The sequence below is a fragment of the Orycteropus afer genome, unplaced genomic scaffold (assembly GCF_000298275.1).
Source record: "Orycteropus afer afer isolate SDZICR_OR568_19922 unplaced genomic scaffold, OryAfe1.0 scaffold00012, whole genome shotgun sequence".
Lineage (NCBI taxonomy): Eukaryota > Metazoa > Chordata > Mammalia > Tubulidentata > Orycteropodidae > Orycteropus > Orycteropus afer.
Genome location: NW_006921599.1, coordinates 18406417 through 18414269, shown reverse-complemented (window position 1 = coordinate 18414269; position 7853 = coordinate 18406417). Strand labels below are relative to the sequence as shown.

Below are 7853 nucleotides of genomic sequence, written 5' to 3'. Positions count from 1 at the left end.
CTGGAGTAGCCAGCCAATCAGGAGGGCGGTGCCACCTCAGGGAATGACGCTAGGGCCAATGGGAAGGGCACTCCATTCCGTCAACGCAGTGGGTTAGGACTCTGAGAAAAGAGAGCTAGGGCTCTGAGAAAAGAGCTCTGGGTGGGAGTCGGGCCAGGCTGGTGTGTGCCCAAGGGAGGGGAAAAGAGAGGGAAAAGTTCCTGCGAAGAACTGCGGGCGGCTGGAAATAACTCTCTTCCGGCCTAGCCGGCCGAGGGAGCAATAGCCCCTTCTCACGGATACCCTACCACAGCTAACAGCGCAGCGCCCAGGGACGCTTCGCCACCCGTCACTCCAGTCCTTGGGATTCCAGTGCCTTAAGAAGGACGCTGTTCCAGAAGGCACGTTCGTTCCGTTCTGTATTTTCAACCCCTCGGTTTCATTTTTCTCCTTTTCACAATTGCTGGAACCAAAATGATGGAGTGAAATATGTAACCTTTCCTTTTCTTTTTTTGTTTTATAATGCTAAAGCTTAGCAAAGAAAAAGAACGCTGAATACAGGGTTTTGGTGAAGGGACATATCAATAAAACAAAACGTGATAGGGTTTTGCTTTTACCTATAAAGATGCAAAAGTGGGCTCAAGAAATGCAATAGCTTTGCACATTAAATTAGAATACGCAAATATTAAAAATGCATGGACTCAGTATTTACAATTCCTCATGACATATTAATATTAATCTGTTTTATGTAAAATTCATACCTGTAACTTAATTTAGGCCATTAATGCACTGCTTCACGTATTAGTCCACGTAAGTGGCTTTATATACAATGCTGAGAATATCCAAAGTCTCCTTTTGCAACAAAGCATTAACATTCCAGTCCAAGGAGTCCTGATTGGTCCCCACCCTGCAGAAGGTTCTGTTAAAAAATGAAGGAATTTTTCCGCGTCATATTTCCAGTGGAAAAGCTGTCCTTCAAGGGTTCAAAAAGAAATTGCACAATGAACTTGGGTACGGTCGTGTGTACCCTTCAAGAAAAAAAGAAAGAAAAAAGCCCTTCAGATGAGAAATGAGCATGAAAATTCAGTCAATAGGAACATGAATTTTGAGCGCCTTCACCCTGCAAACCTCCCACGTTTAGACACACTAGGAGATGAATTAAACTGAGAATTTTCTTCATTCGTGGATGTGACAGGGTGCCTTCATTTTCATGGTTAAGAGAAACAGGGATCTATCTTATGGCTTCCTGCCTACCTCCTATAAGAAATCTTCCTCCCCACCCCACTTGAAATACCTGCAGCAGGCAGGTATTTTCTTTAGCCACAGGAATACTTGATGACTATTGGACTACTATTTCCCCAGAGCACATTCCTTTCTCCTGATGAAATGAGGAGCAACTATTTAATGCTGGTTTCACCAGTAAATGTAATAACCCTCCTCTCCCCTCATCCTTATGTTGTTGTTGTTGTTATGTGCCATCCAGTCGGACCCGACTCATAGCGACCCCTCCTTGGGTTTCCGAGGCAGTATCACTACGGAAGTAGATTGCCCCATCTTCCTTCCGAGGAGTGGCAGGTGGGTTTGAAGCGCCAGCCTTCTGGTTATACTGTCCCTCTAATAGTTGTTTGGAAACAAGTGACATTCTCCTTTATTTAAGTACATATGTAGATGGTCTACATGTTCACTTATGAAAAAAACAGATTTATAAAGCCCCAAAGAAGTGCTTTCTTCTAAACACAGGCATAATTTTATATACTCTTAATGTAAATACACAAAAAGAGAATATTGCAAGGTTAGATAGAAAGCTGGAGGGGGCTAATGGGTATAAGCTATTATCTTGGAGCCAATCATATCAGTGCAGATAATGAAATGGATATGTAGGTATGTATAGAACTTTGGTTCCATTGGGTTTTCTTTTCCCCAGAGTTTTAAAAATAGCAAAATTAAAAACATAAGATTTGTCTCTGGCAAAGTTTAACAACACACACTCACATTTCTAAACCTGTACTTTTCCTAACTAGACTAAGATTAAATTTAAAATTTTAAGTTGTGACACAAAGGAACATCTTTTGGACTTCACTAAATCTCAGAAAGCCGTGCCCGGGTGTGTCAAATGCCACAGGTTTTGTTGGTGGTGCTTGGTATGATTGGCTTAAAGTTAGTAAGGTTGAGTTAATGTGGGGGGTGGGTTCAAAGGAATGTACCCTGCACATGATCAAGAGCACCCAGCAAAAAAGTGATCCTTAACTTGTGCAAAATTACACAATGGCAATAAGGAATATGATCTTATATTTTTTGTCCACGAATCAAGAGAGTACCAGGGGCTATGCAGTGTTTTTTTATTCTAAGACACTTATGTGATGTCAAAGCTGAAGTCACTAAAGACTTCTGGCACTGAAAATTCAAAATGGTATTAACTCAGCAATTACCAGCTTTTAGATAAACCTTATAAGCTACATTATTTCTACTCTGCAAAGAAGGAAATTGAGTTTGCCTATGACTCTTCCTTTTACATCAAAGTGCTTCTCTCACATTGTAACAATAAGCTGGGCTAGCCAAAGCCCATTGCCATAAAAGTGCTCCACACTACTCAAATTGACCTCAGTGAGAACCTGGGATGATACATTCATAGACTTGCTCGGAAGCCCTGGTGACCAGAATCATGTATACCCCCCTCCTCCAGACAAAGAGGTCTGCAGCCTTCTCTTAGATGCATTCTCGATGCTAATCAGACCCTTGCTGAACTGCAACACCCAGACTCTTAGAATTCACAATCACCCTGTGTTTACATGAAGCAAGGGTATCCAAGCATATTGTGCTATTCAGCCAAATTCCTTTTTAGGACTTGATACCTCTTTCTCCATGGCCTGTAGTGAAACAGTGGGTGGGCTGAGACGCACAGAGAAGCATGAGTGTTCACATGCCTTGGTCATTCTCTAGATGGAAGTAGTAGTTACTGGAGGAGGAACCTGCATTCTTTCAGGGCAAAAGAAACCACAGTGTACTCAGCAGCTGAAATGTCCCCTTGCTCCAGTAGAGTAAATTGGGCAATGTGGCAATTCAAGCTCAAGGCTGCTTTATCAGGCACTAGGTGTTACAAACTTAACTTGTGCCACCCTTGGGTTACTGATACCAGTCCCGGAAACACTGATAACCTCCTGATTTGCCTGGTCTTGGAAACACTTATAGGAAGAGGATGTTATATATTGAACATAGCTGGGCAGATGTGGCCATCAAAAATGCCCTATTTCAAGAGTTTTAAAAGTGCTCTGTTTAGATAAAAAGTTAGTGACCTTAATAAACCAGACAAAAGGGGGAAAAAAAAAAAAAAGAAACTAAAGCATATTTTATTTTTATGTTAGTAGATGAAAAGAGCATGTACTCTGGTCAGGCAACCTGAACTTCAATTTTGGCCCCTCAAATGACTAATTTTACATCATTAAGCTTCTTAACTCCCTGTGCCATTCAAGTACGAAATGAGGATAAAATCTGTATCTACTTTATAAAATTGTTGTCACTTGGCATATACATATTTCTTAGAACAATGCTTGGTGCATAAGTGTACAATCAATTTTAAAATTTAGTATGACTTTTTACAAATATTAATTCCCAGAGTATGGCTTGTCTTTTCATTCACTTAATAATCTCCATGAAGAGCAGAAGTTTTAAATTTTGACAATGTCCCATTTATCAATCTGTTCTGTTATGAATCATGCATTTGGTATTTGCACAACCCAAGGTAACAAAAGTTTTCTCCTAGAAGTTTTATAGTTTTAGGCAGAGTTGGCTTCATGGGTATGTGACTCAGGAGTCATACAGGGTGCTGCTGCTCTTAGAAGAAACCCAAGCTTGGGTTAATGCTCTGCTATTGGCATCTTAGCTATTTTTTTTTTTTTTTTTAATAAGGGGGCCTATACTTTCATTTGTACTAGGCTGTGCATATTATGGACCAGTCTGGGTTTTAGTATTTGTTTTTCTGTCAATGATCCACTTTTATATATGATGCCAGATAGGGACTGAGGTTAATTTTTTTCACATATCCATATTCACTTGTTAGGACATCATTTCTTGAGAAGTCTATCCTTTTTCCATTGAATTACCTTTGTATCTTTGTTGAACATCACTTGGGTATACGTGTGGATCTATCTCTGACCTCTGAATTCATCCCATTGGTCTTATTTGTCTGTCTCTATGTCACTACTAAGGAGTAGTGATGAAGTGATCAAAGCATTTGGCTGCTAACCTGAAGGTTTGAACCCACCAGCTGCTCTGTGGTAGAAAGATGAAGCAGTCTACTTCCATAAAGATTTACAGCCTTGGAAACCCAATAGGGGTCACAATGAATCTGAATCAACTTGATGGCAGTGAGTTTGGGTTATGCCACTTCTACACTGTCTTGATTACTGTAGCTCTATAGTAAGTCTTGAGATGAAGTACCATTGATCCTCCAACTTCGTTCTTCTTTCAAAGTTATTTTGGCTGTTCTAAAGATACTGAATTTTATAATTAGTTAATTTCTTCAGAAAAGGACTTGTGGTTCAGACTATAGAAAGAACTTATATCCAGAATATATAAAGAACTCTCAAAACTCAATAGTAAGAAAACAAACAACTCAGTTTAAAAATGGGCAAAAGCCTTCAAGTCTGGAATTGAACCTACTCCTGTGGCTTCCAGCTAAACAAAAGATAGGCATATGAGCTGAACATTTACATTAGGTAGACATACTGCTTGGAGAGATCAATCATGTGAGAACAGAAGGGCTGTGAATACACAGGGAGACATCTGGGGGGGGGGCACAGTATTGCATGGGAGGAAAGGACACAGAGAAGAGGTAACTATGGAGAGGAAGTGGGAAGAGAGAGAGAGATTGCGTCGTGGGAAATTGCAGACAACGTCATGAAACAAAGTGTATGTGAACTGCTGTATAAAAAATGAATTTGCTCTGTAAACTTTCATCCAAATCACAATAAAAATTTCAAAAAAGGAATGGGGACAAAAAACTGGCTACCAATGCCAACCACTTGGAAAGGGATCAAAATTGGAAACCCTGGATAGGGATGGGAGGAAAAATGTGGAACAAAATTCAAAAACACAAAAAAGACCAGAATTACTAGTCGAATAGACACTGGTGGAACCCCTAAGACTATGGGTCCAGGTTATCATTTGGGCCTAGAAATGGACTCACTTCCACGGATTGTCTCTCAACCCAACAGTAGAAAGACCTACATGCAGAACACCTACCCCAGGGTGATGCACCCACCTACTCTACAAATGAACTACTGATACATGCAGCAAAATGGAAGAATCCCAAAATAACTATGCTGAGTCAGAAAGGCCAAATAAGAGAATAGGCATACCTCAGAGATATTGCAAGTTTGGTTTCAGATGACTGCAATAAAGCAAATATTGCAATAAAACGAGTCATATGAATTTTTTGGTTTCCCAGTTGTATTGGTTACCTCTAGTGCTGCTCTAACCATAAACGGAATGGCTTGAACAAACAGAATTTTATACTCTTACAGTTTTGAAGGCTAGAAGTCTGAGTTCAAAGTGCTAAGCTCTAAGGGCTTGGCAAAGGCCCCTCAATCTTGGGCTTCAGCTCTGCCTTTTGCTCCCGGCCCACTGGAGCTGGGGGTGTCTCTTCATTCAGGCAGCTGCTGAGGCTGACAAACTGAAGGTCAGACAAATAAAATGGCACAGTCCCAAGATTACCAAACAACATGGCAGGCCACTAGTTTAAGTCCAGGGCCAGTCCTAAGATTGGCAGGAAACATGGCAGACTGCTGAACAAAGACTCAGCTACATCCATGGTCCAAGTATGCCAAAAAGTTGCTGAGACCTTTCCCAAAAACTTTTCCTTATATACTGGAAGCAGACCACATCCCTAAGGCAGCTAGCTACTCAGCTGTTCAGTAGATTCCATCATGGAGTGTATTGCCAGTCTCATCTTGAGGAATAACTACGACATCCAGCTGCCCATCCACTCAAGACCAGGCCCAGTGAAGTTGATACATAACCTTAACTGCCACAATTCCACCCCTTGTCAACTTGTCACCTATACAAATCTCCTTCATTGGGTGGCCTGAGTCTCCTAGTCCATCTGAGTGGCAACCTCACCCCCTTGGCCTGGCAGGCCCTGTTCCTCTGCCCCTTGGGCATGACAACCCTTCCCCCTCACTTTTGAGCAGTGGCTGTGTCCCCATCCTACTGTCCATCATGAATGGCAGCCTCACACTCTAGAACCCAGTTGGTGAAGATCTGACTCTTTGAAACCTAGGGGGCTGTGGTGGTTCCACCCCTAGAGGCCATGGTCCTACCCTTTGAGGATGAGGCAGCTCTGCTTCTCAATTCCTTGGTCTCTCAGCTTCTGCCGATTAATGCCAAAGAACCCACTCTGCCAGGAATCTTTCTGCCCAAAAGGCACTTATCTTTCTTGATCCATGAACTGGCCAACCTGCTACTCCATCTCATACCAGTCTCTTCTACCAGTTAGTGCCTGAAGGCAACCCACTCCGCCAGGAAGCCACCTACCCAATGGCATCCTTCATGCGCTGGTAAGCCTGTTGCTGTCTCATGCCAGTCTCTCGGCTGTGCTACTGCCATCTCTCTGCCAGTGTCTCTCTGCCAGTGTCTCAGGTCAAGGACACACTCCACTCCTATTTCCACGTTAGTTATCTATCTGTTAGAACAGCACCTCACTCGTGTTTCCAAAATCTTTATTGTTTACCTCTAGTGTCACTCTAACAGGAAATACCACAAATGGCATGGCTTGAATAAACAGAGATTTAGTCTACTATAGTTTGAAGGTTGGGAGCTCTGGTAGCATAGTGGCTAAGGCACTTGACTGCTAACCAGAAGGCTGGCGGTTCAAACCCACCAGCCACTCCTCGGAAGGAAGATGGGGCAATCTACTTCCGTAGTGATACTGCCTCGGAAACCCAAGGAGGGGTCGCTATGAGTCAGGGCTGACTCGACGGCACATAACAACAACAACAACAACATAGTTTGAAGGTTAGAAGTCTGAGTTCAAAGCACTAAGTAAGCTCTAGGGGCTGGATGAAGGCCCTTCAATCTTGGGCTTCAGCTCTGCATCTTGCTCCTGGCTCACTGGAACTGGAGGTGTCTCTTCACTCAGGCAGCTGCTGGCTGCTGAGGATGACAAACTCAAGGTCAGACAAATAAAACAGCACAGTCCCAAGATTACCAAACAACATGGCAGGCCACCAGTTCAAGTCCAGAGACAGTACCAAGATGGGCAGGAAACATGGTAGTCTGCTAAATGAAGACTCAGCTACACGCATGGGCCCAGCATGCCAAAGAGCTGCAGAGACCTTTCTCAAAGCTTCTTCTTATATACCGGAAGTAAACGGTATCCTGAAGGCAGCTACTCAGCTGCTCCAGTAGATTCTACCATGGTGCTGATTACCAGTCTCATCATGAGGAATAATAACTTCATCCAGCTGCTCAGCCACTCAAAACCAGGCCTAGCCAAGGTGACACATAACCTTAACTACCCCACCAATGCATATGAAAATTATGTTTACATAACACTGTAGTCTATTAAAGGAGCTCTGGTGGTATAGTAGTCAAGGCATTTGGCTCGGTGACTGAAATCCACCAGCCAATCCATGACCAAAAGATGTAGCAATTTGCTTCTGTAAAGATTTAAAGCCTTGGAAACCCTACGGAGCAGTTCTACTATGTCTTACAGGGTCGCTATGAGTGAGAATTGATTCGATGGCAGTGAGTTTGGGTAGACTTTAAGTAAATGTACAATATTGTTGTTGTTGTTATGTGCTGTCGAGTAGGACCCAACTCATAGTGATCCCTCCTTGGGTTTCCAAGGTGGTATCACTACAGAAGTAGATTGCCCA

General features: G+C 42.6%; 1 protein-coding gene across 1 annotated transcript in view; it reads right to left on the bottom strand.

Moving 5' to 3' along the window:
* Positions 1–7853, bottom strand: part of ID4 (inhibitor of DNA binding 4, HLH protein) — a 53266-nt gene that overhangs the window by 1417 nt on the left and 43996 nt on the right. The gene's annotated exons all lie outside the window — the stretch shown is intronic.